The 15,114-nt window shown below is 35.8% G+C and overlaps 1 protein-coding gene across 1 annotated transcript in view; it reads left to right on the forward strand.

The window, feature by feature from the left end:
* ROBO1 (roundabout guidance receptor 1) overlaps window positions 1-15,114 on the forward strand; it is a 1,242,585-nt gene that overhangs the window by 253,896 nt on the left and 973,575 nt on the right. The window lies entirely within an intron of this gene.

A 15,114-nucleotide genomic window follows, 5' to 3' on the forward strand; every position in this document is an offset into this window, starting at 1 on the left:
TCCTCTTTAAATTTCATCAAGCAGCTCTTTTGATCTTCTTCACTTTCTGCCATAAGTGAGGTGTCATCTGCATAGCTGAGGTTATTAATATTTCTCCCGGCAATCCTGATTCCAGCTTGTGATTCATCCAGCCCAGCATTTCACATTGTGTATTTTGCACATAAGTTAAATAAGCAAGATGACAGTATACAGCCTTGACATACTCCTTTCCTGATTTGGAACCACTCTGTTGTTCCATGTCCTGTTCTAACTGTTGTTTCTTGACCTGCATACAGATTTCTTAAGATATATTTATCATTCTTCAAATAATCCAGGTCTATTTTTAATTTCTTTATAATTTCTTGATATAACTGTGTTCACTAGCTTAAATTGCTTTTAAATTTTATTTTTGAATGGGAGTATGCTAATGAGTAAATAAGAAATATAATTGATCAAATACTCATCACAAAATTTTTCATAGGGTATGCTGAATCACAGATCTTGGTATCTCTACAATTATTTGAGGTGCTGTATTTTAAAATTAATTTTTAGTGAATGGAAATCGACACAAGTCCATAAGTAACAATTCTTATTCTACGCACATTTAAACTTTTATGTATTGTAAAAGATGTTGTTTATTTGCTTAGTATTGTCTGACTCTTTGCGACCCCGTGGACTATAGCTCGCCAAACTTCTCTGTCCATGGGATTTCCCAGGCAATATGGAGTGGGTGGCCATTTCCTTCTCCACGGCATCTTCCTGACCCAGGAATTGTCTCTTCTTTGGTAGGCAGATTCTTTACTCTGAGCCACCTGGGAAGCTTCACTGTAAAAGACAAGCAGTAATAAAATAGGAATCAAGCAGTGATGTAAAACGGTGGATTAACGATGCATAATTCTAAATGCTTATTATAAATAGAATATGTTTTGTATACATGGTACATTTACCTCTTCTGTACTAGAATGTAAATAAGAAAAATATATCTGGCAATATATATTGAAGTTATAAACAAAAGAAAAATTAATTTGCAGAAATGGAGCACAATGAAATATTTCTGCAAGAAATCAAAATGTGACACAAATGCTTCTGAAAATTTTTTTTTTATATTTCAGTGAACAGTATTTCTTATTTGTTCATATTATGAGCTTTCAAATTATTACTTTCCACCGAGAAAGTAAAATATAGTTTTAGTCATCCTAGTCTTAGATGTAAATTTTTGATAATAGCTTTATAGTCAACTTTGATAACTTTTTTTTCCCAAAGATTCTAAGAAAATAAAATTATGTACCTTGTTCTCTACTTCCACTTTCCATTTTACATGAATCATACCTTCTTGGTCTTTACTGGCTAGAAGAGACTTTTTTTTTTCTAATTCTTAAATTTTAAAAGTAAAACTGTCAACTACAAACAACTAGTGGAAAATCATTTTATAATATTTACCATTTTAAAGGGTTTCCCTTGTGGTTCAGATGGTAAAGAATCTGCCTGAAATATGGGAGACCCAGGTTCGATCCCTGGCTCTGGAAGATCCCCTGGTGAAGGGAATGGCAACCCGCTCCAGTATTCTTGCCTGGAGAATTCCATGGACCAGAGGAGCCTGGCCGGCTGCAGTTTAAAATAAATTTTAAAAGAAATAAATTGATTTGTCTTTAAAGTCATTCTTGTTAGTAAACTTTCTACTGCAGATACTGAAACCACACCAAAATATAATTCAACTGTGGATTTAAAAAATTCCACTAGAGGGCAACATGTACCAAAGTTTTTGTCTTTTGTTTCAAAGGGGGGAAAATATCCAGTTTTATTCTTTATCGTGAATAAATGTCATTGATTCAATATTTAGCACATTCAGTATTAATTGTTATCTTTATGAGGCACATGTGGTGTGAGTGAATACTGTCTCATTTCTAAAATAGTAGTATGGATGTTCCTTTATCTGACTTTAATTAGTTATAATCAACACTTTTCAGTTACTGTAATTATGAGAATAAATACCAAATAAAAAAGGCATTATTTTATATGTAATGAGTTCATGGGGTGAGTTATTTAAGGCCATATGTGTTTTAAGTTGTAAATATATATAAACAATCCTAGATTAAAGAAAAATAAAGTAAAACCCATAGGAGATACTGGTCGTAAATTTGAAATTCAATTTTGAAGAAATAAAAGCATTTGCTCATTATACATCCTCAGGGATTATTTTAACCATGAGTAGGAAGATCGGTTCAATGGTGTGTTAGCTTTCTTAATCCATGCTGAGAAGGGGAATCTGCTTACAGCTGGCAGCATCTCCACGTTTTAGAAGCCTGCCCAAACACCACGATTTATAAGCCTGTCCACTTCAATTCTCTACTTCTCTAATTCTCAATAAAATCACTAAAGAAACATTCTGCAATGGTCACTAGGATGCTGATAATAGCAAGAGCATAATGCTTTATTTCCAAATACATTTTCTGTTGTTGTTTTCAGTCACTGTTATGTCTGATTCTTTGGAACCCCATGGACTGCAGTACACCAGGCTTCCCTGTCCTTCACTATATCCCGGAGTTAACTCAAAAACTCATGTCCATTGAGTGAATGATGCCATATTCTCTGTAGAAGAGAGCAAAGCAACGTTGAAAGGCAGGGGAAAGAGGTACATAGCCAGTTTTGGAAAATGATTTTGTGGATTTTAATAGATTCATATTTAGAAATAAAATAATTACTTTAAAAAATACACAGAATAGTATATTTTAAAACTATGAAAGATATTATATGGGAATAGACATAATTGTCACCTATTGCAATAAGATAGTGATTTATCCCCCGAGTAGTTCTTGCTTAATTAATTTGTAGTTCATTCACTCAGTCCTGTCAGACACTTTGTGACCCCATGGACTGCACACAGCAGGCTTCCCTGTCCTTCACCATCTCCAGGGCTTGCTAAAACTCATGTCCATTGAGCTGGTGATACCATCCAACAATCTCATTTAAATAGATCACTCCCATTCATTATCAGGATTTCACTGTGGACTTACCTGGTTTCACTAGTGGTAAAGAACTGGCCTGACAATGCAGGAGACCTAAGAAAGGTGGGTTTGATCCCTGGGTTGGAGAGATCCCCTGGAGGAGGGTGTGGAAACCCACTCCTGTATTACGGCCTGGAGAATCCCATGAACAGAGGAGCCTGGAGGGCTACAGTCCATGAAGTTGCAAAGAGTTGAAACACAACTGAAGTAATTTAGTATTGTTGAAATGTTTAATCTCATCTTACTTTCTTGTATCTTCAAAAATATTATTTTCAAGAACAGATCATGTTTATTTCCGAAACATTCTTGTGAATTCTTGCCTATTATCTGTACATTTAGAAGTTAGTTGTCAGGATACACTTTCCATAAGCCCTTCCTTGCCCCTCTGTCCTTAAGCAGGCGTGCTACTCTGGAGAACTCAGATCAATAGCGTTCACTCTTGAACATGATCTGCTCCTTTTTTGGCCATATTAATAAATGATTCTTTATATATTAAAAATATTTAATTATTTGCACAGTAAATACTCATGAAATACCTTCCATGTATCAGTGTAGTTACTGGAAATTAAATAGTAATTAAAAAATGTTGCCTTCTTGGAACATGCATTCTAATTGGGGAGATAGGCAATTGACAAATATCTATTTATTTGTCTATCTGCTATCTATCCATGTAATGTCAGACAGTGATCAGTGCTTTAGAAGAAATCAAGGTGTGGAATCATGGACCAGTAGTGACTCTTATCTGATGCAGAGTCATTAGCACAGCCTCCCTGTTAGCTGACATGTGAATGATTTAAATATGAGGCTATTTGTAGGCAAAAACCTGCAAAGTGATGACTTCATAGAAATTTTTCCTAGAATAAATGTTTTCTTTCAATTTGTAGCTTCAAACACTCATTTATTCAAAATTTATGTATTGCTTGTTATATATTTTGAATTATTTTCTTTTCCTTTTGATTCTTGTACATTTCTTTTTGAAAACCAATCAACCAGATTTCAAGAGTGTCATCTATCTCCACTATAATGTGTAACTGTACATCTTCATCCTTTTTCATCTTGTTTTGTGTGAATTCCTCATGCCTGAGTACCCCAGGTCTGTGTTAAGTTGTATGTCTTCTCCTTCTCTCTTCCCATCCTCCCTCTCCTCTTTCCCCTACTCTCCCACTTCCCCTTGAAATGTGGCAATTTTTTCTTTAGTTTTTCCTCTAAACCATGTCAGTTCACTTTTGATCCTCTTATTTTGTCTTGAAATTTGTCCTCACTACATACCTTCCTTCCTTCTTTCTGTAGTTTCTTCCCTGCCCCTCTTGATATTTCTTAAAGGCCTTTTGATTCTTGTTGTTGTGTTTTTGTTTTTAATATCTAAATCTTCACTGAAGCTATAGAAAATGATTTGTTTAAAGAATCTATTATGGTGATTTTTAACTGATATTTGTTGTTGTTGTTTCATGTTTTATTTTTTTTTTTCTGAGTCTTGATGCAGATCTTCTGCTGATTTTTTTTCTCCTTAAAACTCACTTTTAAAAGTGACTGTCTCTTTGCTGAAAAAAAAGTGTAAGGCATGGAGGCAAGAAGGAATGGGAAAGGACATTCTGGAGTAGGTCAAAATCTGCTTTTCTTAGTATTTGGCAGATATTCTTCATGGCCTTTTTTAAATCAAAAGTTTAGTTCTTATATGACTTTTAGAGTGATGAATTCAAAAAGTCGTATGTGTGTAAGACAGACTTTTATAATTTCAGCTATGATTATCAAACTTATCTTTGGTATGGAATTTATAACCAGCTTGATTTTTGAAGCATCTATTAAATTAATGGGAAATGGCAAACTGATTTTTCTAACAAATTTTCTGATATATTAAAATTAAAAAAAAAAACACTTTAATCAGAACGCACCAGTTAATTTTAACTTCAATTTGATCCTTTCAGAAAATACATTTTTAAAATATGTGTTACCAGGCCCTAGCATGATGTCTGACATTATAGGTGCTTAAAGAATGTTTACTAAATGAGTCAATTATTTAAAAATTTTATTTTATTAACTTCCATCATTTTTTTCCTACATTCAGTACAGTGTTTCATCACATATTATAAATTATAAAATATAACAATAGTTACTTTTTTTTATTTTGAGCCTCTAAAATTCTAAATCCAATGTAGTGTTTGATGTTTTATAGGAAATGTATTTTTGAAATTTAGCCAATAATTAAGAAGGAGTATGAATAGATACTAAATCAAGAAGAATATGTTCTTAAATGTTAAGTAATATCTTATATTTTTATCTACAATAATTCTCTTTATTCTTAGGCATATATTTTGGAGTATTTTACTAAAGATTTGACTTAAATAATACCTGACTCCTTTTCTTCCAAAAGTTTTAAAGTTTATCAATTATTAGCATTCTGCCTTCCTTTTATATATTAACATCTAAATTTGTATTTTATTCAATTACTCAAAGCAATATTGACTTGTGTTCTCAATTTCTGATGTGAAATGACTGTTATCGATGTGTAACAGAAAGCAGTATTTAGGATGCAGTCATGTGACTTTCAGTAAGAAACTATTATAAAACTATTATATCAGTTTTACAAACACATACCTTAATTCCAGGTGGAATTCAAGAATTTATAAATTGTGGGTCTCATGCTAATTCATGCAAGGCTAAGATAAATATCTTTGCTCAGCTTATGGTAAAAAGAACTCATAAATGGTTTACAGAAGTTTAAATATGTAATTTTAGATGCACCCTACTGCCTCTTTTTGTGGTGTAAATATATACCATAATTCAACTTCAGGGTTCTCCAATCCCTAGTCCCTTTGACATGTAGAGAATCTAGTATACCCTATATCTTGAATAAACCTCAAATGTGAGTGACAGCCGAAAAATAACAGCTGGCTTTGAGTGTTTAGGTTGGAATTCAATGGACCTCTATTCTGACTTCTACTGTAGGTATTGGCAAATGCCTTAGTGCCAGGGCCCATTCCCCAGCTTATGTACAACAGCGATTACCAAGTACAAACAATCCTCAAAACACTATGCAGTGCAGGCTGACTGTTCACTCACACCTCAGATCACTATATCTCTTCCCCTCTTCTGTCCAAGCATCTATTTACTTCCCTTATTAGACTTTTAAATTAGTAAAATATCATATCCAATTATTTTCTAAGAAAATGTAACCATTATATTGTTTATCTCCTATCCCACCACCCTACTTCCCAAGTGGAAGAAAGTTACCATCAGAACTCGAAAAATTACCTCTCTCCCCCACCTCACCTTCCATTTTTCCCCATCTAATGGCATGGATCAAGGGTAAAGTGGATTAGCATGGACTTGGGCTTATCTCAGTGTTGAGGGAGCCCTGAACAAAAGACTTTTGCTGTTCAATGTACCCAAGATCCCAAAAAAAAAAAAAAAATGAGCCAAAGGGGGAGGGAAGGATAGGAGTGGAAAACTTGTGAGCACTAAGTCAGAGTGAAGAAAAATTGTCTTCAAGGCTTTCCCTTTTTCCCCTAATTCCCCCTACTCCCTAATAAGAAAGCCTCAGCAGAGGCATCTGTTGTAAACCCCAGCCTAAGACTCCACTTAAAGAGGTCTCTGAAGGAAGGAACCTGGGCTAGAAATGCAGATAAACTTGTGCAGAGCACAAGGCTGGACAGAGGGAGCCAATTCCTTGACTGCAACTCAGAGACTACAGTGCTGGAATGTACAGAGTCTGGTTTGGAGAGGGCAGCTCTCCCCTGCCAGGCAGACCAGGTGAGGATTTCCAGTAATTGCCTTTGTAATTGTGACTCAGATCAGGCCTCTCCAAACCAGGGAGAGGTTCTAAACCAATCACCTTTCCTCTGTTTTTGCTGTTGTTTAGTTACTAAGTCATGTCCGACTCTTTGCTATACCACGCATGGGCTGTAGCACACTAGGCTTCTCTGTTCATGGAATTTCCCAGTCAAGAATACTGGAGTAGATTGCCATTTCCTCCTCCAGGGTATCTTCCTGATGCAGGGACTGAATAAGCATTCCTTGCATCGCAGCCATTTTTTTGTTTTGTTTTGTTTTTACCACTGAGCCACCAGGGAAGCCCCTCCTTTCCTCTTGCTTGCTCTTTCCATTCTTCTCACTTCTCATGCACTTGATTTGGGTTCTTCCTTTTTTAATATATGAGAGTGGTCAAAGCAGCTAGAATAGTTCAGAGATTTATGGTCAGAAGGTGAAATTAATTTATTATTATGCACAGTGCATGCATGCTAAGTTGCTTCAGTCTTGTCCAGACTCTTTGCAACCCTATGGACTGTAGCCCACTCACCTGGCCCCTCTGTCTATGGGATTCTCCAGGCAAGAATACTAGAGTTGGTTGTCATGCCCTCCTTCAGGGGATCTACCAGATCCAGGGATCAAACCCACACCTCTTATGTCTCCTGCATTGGCGGACAGGTTCTTTACCACTAGTGCTACCTGGGAAGCCCTTATTATGCAGAGATGAAGGGGAAATCCACCTCACTGAAGGTGGAGAAAAGGAGTAGAGACCCGGAATAACATGTACTGATCCAAGCAGAGGAACGACGGTGACTTAGGTTTGACTGGAGTGAAGAGTATAAGGCAAGGGCAGACAAGAGATGTCTTGAAGAGACTGAAATATGAAGTGACACATCTATCATACAGAAATTTAAAGTTTTGGGTTTTTTTTTAAGTAAAACTGTTGAAAACTTTTAATAGTGAATAATATGACTACATTTATATTTTCAGAAAATCTCCAGGCCGAAGGTAATAAACAGAACACTAATTAGTATAAGAGAAATAACGAGGTACTTAAAAGTTTACGTAGTATTCAAATTTTTTGTGCAAGGGCAGAATTGATTTGAATTTGTCCCTGAGAGAGACCTTTTCAAAAATCAACAAATGAGCTGTTAGAAGAGTTGCTAAATTCCTCATTAGCATGTGAATACTTCTTTGACATACATATTATATAAAATCCCCATTTGTGGAAAGATTCTTGTGAATTGTATATTTCTATGTGTGTATGAATGGTATATGGAACTGTATTGCACCTTTACCCTGGAATGGTGATGTGGAAAAATAGTGAGTGAAGAAAACACGCTGCTAACAGGAGGGGAAAATGCACAATCCACTTGTAAACCAAGTGGTTTTACAAAGTCTGTTTAGTATCAATGTCTTGATAAACTCTAAGCATATAAGAATAGGATTTTTTGTAATTAGAAAACTATTATCTATTTGCTTAACATTAAACAACAGTATTTCTGATGAACAAATAGCATTATAATTTTAAATATGTTTAAGCTTCTTATTAATACCATTCTATTTTTTAAATCTTTATGTTATATGGTCAAACTCACCTTAAGAAATAAAGAAATCCATTTTTTACATTTCACAATTGTAACTGCCATGTTTTCCTTCTGAGCTGAGTGTCTGTAGTCCTTTTAAAAAATATCTGGCTATATTCTTACTCATATAAACACATGTTAATACTTATATCTACGTTTGTGTATATTTTAAGATTTAATTGTTATCCATTATTAATACATGTAAAATTGTTTTAAAATTCCTAGCTTTATCAAATATTAAGCCTAAATGTTTAGTGCTGTAGTCATTTCTTCTTTATTATTGTTTGTTGTGGAAATGCGAAGGGAGAGATCTATTTTTTCAATTTGGATCTTGGAGACCAAAGAGTAAATCTTATTGACTTCATGAAAAATTATGCATAAAGCACCCAAAGACAGAAAGTGACCTACAACAAATTAAATATGATTTCCTTGTCATGCATATATAGATCTTCAGTCAGTCAGTTCAGTCGCTCAGTCGTGTCCAACTCTTTGCATCCCATGAATCGCAGCACGCCAGGCCTCCCTGTCCATCATCAGCTCCCGGAGTTTACCCAAACCCATGTCCATTGAGTCAGTGATGCCATCCAGCCATCTCATCCTCTGTCATCCCCTTCTCCTCCTGACCCAATCCTTCCCAGCATTAGAGTCTTTTCCAATGAGTCAACTCTTCGCACGAGGTGGCCAAGGTATTGGAATTTCAGCTTCAACATCAGTCCTTCCAAAGAACACCCAGGACTGATCTCCTTTAGGATGGACTGGTTGGATCACCTTGCAGTCCAAGGGACTCTCAAGAATCTTCTCCAATACCACAGTTCAAAAGCATCAATTCTTTGGCCCTCAGCTTTCTTTATAGTCCAAATCTCACATCCATACATGCCCACTGGAAAAACCATAGCTTTGACTAGACGGAACTTTGTTGGCAAAGTAATGTCTCTGCTTTTAAATATGCTATCTAGGTTGGTCATAACTTTCCTTCCAAGGAGTAAGCGTTTTTTAATTTCATGGCTGCAGTCACCATCTGCAGTGATTTTGGAGCCCAAAAAAATAAAGTCTGACACTGTTTCCACTGTTTCCCCATCTTTTTTCCACGAAGTGATGGGACCGGATGCCATGATCTTAGTTTTCTGAATGTTGAGCTTTAAGCCAACTTTTTTCACTCTCCTCTTTCACTTTCATCAAGAGGCTCTTTAGTTCTTCTTCACTTTCTGCCATAAGGGTGGTGCCATCTGCATATCTGAGGTTATTGATATTTCTCCCGGCAATCTTGATTCCAGCTTGTGCTTCATCGAGCCCAGCGTTTCTCATGATGTACTCCGCATATAAGTTAAATAAGCAGGGTGACAACATACAGCGTTGACGTACTCCTTTTCCTATTTGGAATCAGTCTGTTGTTCCATGTCCAGTTCTAATCGTTGCTGCCTGACCTGCATACAGGTTTCTCAAGAGACATGTCAGATGGTCTGGTATTCCCATCTCTTTAAGAATTTTCTAGTTTATTGTGATCCACACAGTCAAAGGCTTTTGGTCTGTACTAAAAGAAATATATTTTGTCTTAAGTGCACAGCTCTAAGATTTAGTATTTACTTTATTCTAATTTTCTGTCAATCCATACATTTATAGAATCGTATTTATTGTCTCTGGTGGTCAATTAGGGATCTGTAAAACATTCCAAGAATATTAATCCAACACAGAGCTGCCCAGCCAAAAGGATTTTTATTTTACCAATAGCAAGTTCAAAATATTCTATGGTGTAATTTCAGGACAGTAGGAATTTTGAGACAGTAGTTCAGATTAAAAAAATAATAATAATACCATAGAAAATATTACTTTTGTTTAGTTGCCATTATTTCTGTTGTTTTTATTTTGGAGGATATGTTTGTTTTAGGAAGGAATGGAAACTATAAAATACAGCATTTAGCAATATTCACCATAAGAATGTATGGGAAGCCCCAGTGACTCAGTGGTAAAGAAACTGCCTGCAATACAGGAAGTGCAGGTCCAATCCCTGGGTTGGGGTGATTCCCTAGAGGAGGAAATGGCAACCCACTTCGGTATTCTTGCTGGGAAAATTCCATGGACAGAGGAGCCTGGGGGATACAATCCATGGAGTCAAAAAAGTCAGACACAATTGAACAACTGAGCACACATACATACAAACACAGACCATAAAAATGAAGGTTTTATCATGTAATTCGAAGTCTCTATCTTTCATGTATACATTTTTCTCTTATACAAGTTGTGTCAACAGTAGCATGAACAACACGAATTTGTTTTGACCTGTTCAGCACTCTATAAATATTTGAGTGATATGATGATATCTTGATGAAAAAAATGTTCCTATTATTGAGGCCATAGGAAACAGAGAACATTGAACATTAATATATTTCTTAATGCTAATTATGGGCTTCCCCAGTGGTTCAGTGGTGAAAAATTTTCCTGCCAACTCAGGAGACGTAGGTTTGATCCCTTGGTTGGGAAGATCCCCTGGAGAAGAAAATGGCAACCCACTCCAGTATTCTTGCCTGGAAGATCCCATGGGCAGAGGAACCTGACAGGCTACAGTCCAAGGGGTCTCAAAGAGTTGGACAAAACTTAGCAACTAAACAACAACAAAGCTAATAATATTACGATGATTAACAAAACTGAAATTATTGTTTTTTACCATTCAGATATTCATTTTGGCCTGATATATTAAGTGTTTGATAACTCTCAGGGTTTTTTCTTTAACTTGATTTTAACAAGATTTCTTTACATTTTTCTTTTTTAGTTCAAAAATAAAGCACAAGTTATTTTTTGTTCGGTAAGTTAACTGATTCTAAATACAGATTTTTTTGTTCCCGGGAAAGTAACACTGCTTGTTAGATAGCTTATTTTAACCCCTTAATTGTTTGTTGTTTTCGCTGGCTAACTTTTAAATACTTTCATAATATTTCTGCAGTTTTAAATAGAACCCTCTTTACAATAAGAGATAACTTTTTGTAAATTATTATTCTCATTTTCCTTTTTTTAAATCTAAGGAACATACATATAATGATCATTTTTCATTCATAAAATTCCTCAGCTACTAAATCTTGAGAAATGATTTGTGTGTGTTAAAATGTGATGCTCTCTATTTGGCCTCAGAAGTTAATTCAACAGAGTAATGGTAAATTTCTTAAAGTACTTACTTATGGGCTTAGGAAAGCTATTAAACCTGTAGGTCAGGTGACACCAGAAAGCTGAGGTGAAGGCTTAGAATTAAACCTACCTTAAAAGCACAGAGCCCAAACTTAGTATTAGCTAAAAAAGATTAAGGTGTCAACTCACCCTTAGCTATGAAGTGAACTGAAGCGAAGCGAAAGTCAATCAGTCATGTCTGACTCTTTGCGACTCCATGGACTGTAGCCTGCAAGGCTTCTCTGTCCATGATTCTCCAGGGCAGAATACTGGAGTGGGTAGCTGGCCCCTTATCCAGGGGATCTTCCCAATCCAGGGATCCAACCCAGGTCTCCTGCTTGGCAGGCAGATTCTTTACCAGCTGAGCCACCTGGGAAGCCCAATTTTAGCTATATTGTTGGTTTATACCCTTTATAGGTAGGGAAACAAATAGAGAACAAAGAGAACAGAAAATCATACTGTGGTTTTGGCCCTATTATCCATTCAACCCCGAATTTTGTACATACTGGCAAAAACATATTTGGAAGCAGTTATTAATACAAGTGTGACCTATATTAAATAAAGCTTTTGCTAGGCAACCAAAAAATCAGCACTTGTTTATGAAAGTGCTTTATAAAGAATACATATTCCACCGTTTATGTGCTTATTTAACCCTTTGTCTAGTCAAACAATATTGAAAAATGAAGCATTTTGCTGAGGATAGAGAGGTGAAATGAGTTCACAGACAGAAAATAATGAAATAATTGCAATAGATTATGATAGAAACTATAATAGAGATATTTATTCTGAAAAACGGAGGACAAATGCCTAACACTCCCTGGGGTGTTAGTAGGAGTAGGAGTTTACCAAACAAAGAAAGCACTATGTATAAAGGTATTTGCTTACATTTACTTGTGTACATTAAAGAATATATACCTTTAAATATACCACAGGAGTTCAGAATTGTTTGCATATGACAGGCTATGCATAAGGAGCTGTAGTAATGTAACAATAAACATAAAAAGAACTAATACTTTCTAAGCTCTTTATTAAATGCTAGTCACCCTACTGATAGCTTTCCCTGAATCAAAATATGTTGGCACTGTTTAATAGATGTTTTATGGATGAAGAAGCTGAGGTATTTACAGAGTAACAATTTTTTCCAGGATTCATGGCTACCAAGCATCAAAACTAAATTCCATCAGTCAAAATTGAATTCCATTAAAGTCAAGCCCAGGCTGTGTTCTTCCAGTGTTTTATGCTCTACATGAGGTTGTAGTGGTGGTGAAAGAACTTCACTTAGGAGTTTACTCTATTCTGTTGGTAACAGAGACAGACTTACTAAAGTTAGATAACCAACAGGATGTGGGATATGAGAAAGAGGCATGGCAAGTGATTTCCAAGCTCAAGTCTTGAAAAATTAAGTGCAAGTGGCACCTATTTAGAGGCAGAATAAAGAGTAGAAGGGTCAGGGGTTAGAGAAAATAAAATGCAGTAAGTTTGGGGCATGTTAATTGCAACATATGTCTGCAGTTTACAGTTGTTGGCAGTTTAACCCTGAGTAAAATACAATCCTTCTCAGTGCCTTAGTTTGTGCATCTATAAAGTGGGGATGAGGTTTTTACAAGGATTAAAACAGTTAATAATTTTAAAGTGAGATAAATAACATCTGATTCATAGTATGTATTATCTGTGTTGGTCAAAAAATACATTACAGATAAACAGACAAGAAGTGAATACTAATTTGTGCATTTTGTAGGATGCTTTGAATTGATAGTACTCTTTTTAGTCACTAAGTCATGCCCAACTTTTTTGTGACCTTTTGGACTGTGGCCCACCAGTCTCCTCTTCCATGGGATGTCCTAGGCAAGAATACTGGAGTGAGTTGCCATTTTCTTCTCCAGGGGATTTTTCTGACCCAGAGATCAAACCTGAATCTCTTACATCTCCTGCATTGGCAGGCAGATTCTTTACCACTGAGCCACCAGAGTTTTATTAGTGTAGGATTTGGTTATGGTTTTCATTTTTAATCTTCTGTTTTGGTGCCATTAATTCTAATGTTTTTCAGTATATGTAATTATGTTTGTCAACTTAAAATTATAATAAATATGATAACTGAAATGGATCAGAAGGATGGGTCATATTTACATTATTTTAAGTTATTCAGCTCTTTTGAATTAAAGTACTAACAATATTTTCATTTTATCCAAAGCACTCACTCTTTCACACATCCTCTTATTCAACAAAGGACTACTTAGTGTCCCCTATATAGCAGTCACCCAGCTCAACACTGTGGTGAGTGAGATGAATGTTTGTCCTCCTAAGAGAGTTCAGAATCTTGTATAAGTGTAATGGAACTCAGTGCAGTGATAGAGGCTTACAGACTGTGTGGTTTGTCACAATAAGATTAACTCTCTCCATCAACTGGTCTGTAGTAGAACACAGGAGCAAAATATTACGTGCATATTGAGGCTTTTCAAACTCTCACTAGATAGCACATCAAATTATTAGCTGTAAATTAATGTATTCTTTCTAAATCCCAGCCTATTAAAACTATTATAATTATACTGTATCATATATATATGTATGTATGTATATACATGTATATATGTATACATGTGTATATATATATGTATATATATAATTTCAGGTATGTATATCTTAAATTCTTATTTGTGCCCTCTATTGAATAAAAGACTTTATTAATAGAGTGAGTAGTACCTAACCAGCAGAGTGACTTTAATGCACAAGAATAAATGACATTTTCTCTCGAAATACATTAGTTCATAATGGTAACAGAATAAAATTTTGTCTTTTCCTCAGAAAATAGGCTTCACAGAGATGCTGATGTCTGAAGTTTTCTTGAACCGTAGCTAGAAATTTATTAGTCAGGGCAGAGAGAAATGAACAGTTCATCACCATTTTAATCATATATCATGTCACTTTATAAAAGAGGACTTTGAAGGGCAGAAAGAGCTGTGATTCAACTGATCCCCACACTTCTCTAAAACAAAACAAACATTCAGCCCATGTCAGATGATCCAGGTCAGAAATCTGCTTACTTTCCTGCAGTGACCTCACGGTCATCTGACTCCTAAATGCCTTGTAGCTTATGGCTCAATCCTGAGCCAGGCCCATGTTTCTCTTTCTGAGGTATCTTTTTGATAGCTGTTTGTCTGGGTGAAAAAGCACTTCGTCTCCTACTTATCACTGTTGTTCCTTCATGAACTGATCCCATACCTGGAATCCCTGTGCTGCCTTTCCCTTTGACATCCAGCCCAAGACCCATGATTGCCCACCATGTATTTTCATTTGAATGTGAAATTATTGCTTCAGAAGCAACATAGCAAAAATACACTCTTCCGCATTTTTTTTTTTCCTGAAGCAAGCCCCTCTGAATTTCCATTTTGCCCGTTCTCAATGGAATGGCTATTATTAATTCCCCAGTACTTTATTCCTCCCTTTTCCTTGCTCTTTATCGTGAGTGCAAGTTCTGTCCTCCATTGTTCAGTTCATCTCAACAATCTGCCCTTTGTCGCTGCACCTCTGGATAGGGTCTTCATCTTCCACGCCAGGAGTCATATTGGATAGGGCAAACATTGAGCTACTGTGATGAAAGCAGACAAGAAAAATGGCACTGGTTAACACAGAGAGAGTCCGTG

The sequence above is a fragment of the Giraffa tippelskirchi genome, chromosome 2 (assembly GCF_054371585.1).
Source record: "Giraffa tippelskirchi isolate mGirTip1 chromosome 2, T2T-mGirTip1v1.2.pri, whole genome shotgun sequence".
Lineage (NCBI taxonomy): Eukaryota > Metazoa > Chordata > Mammalia > Artiodactyla > Giraffidae > Giraffa > Giraffa tippelskirchi.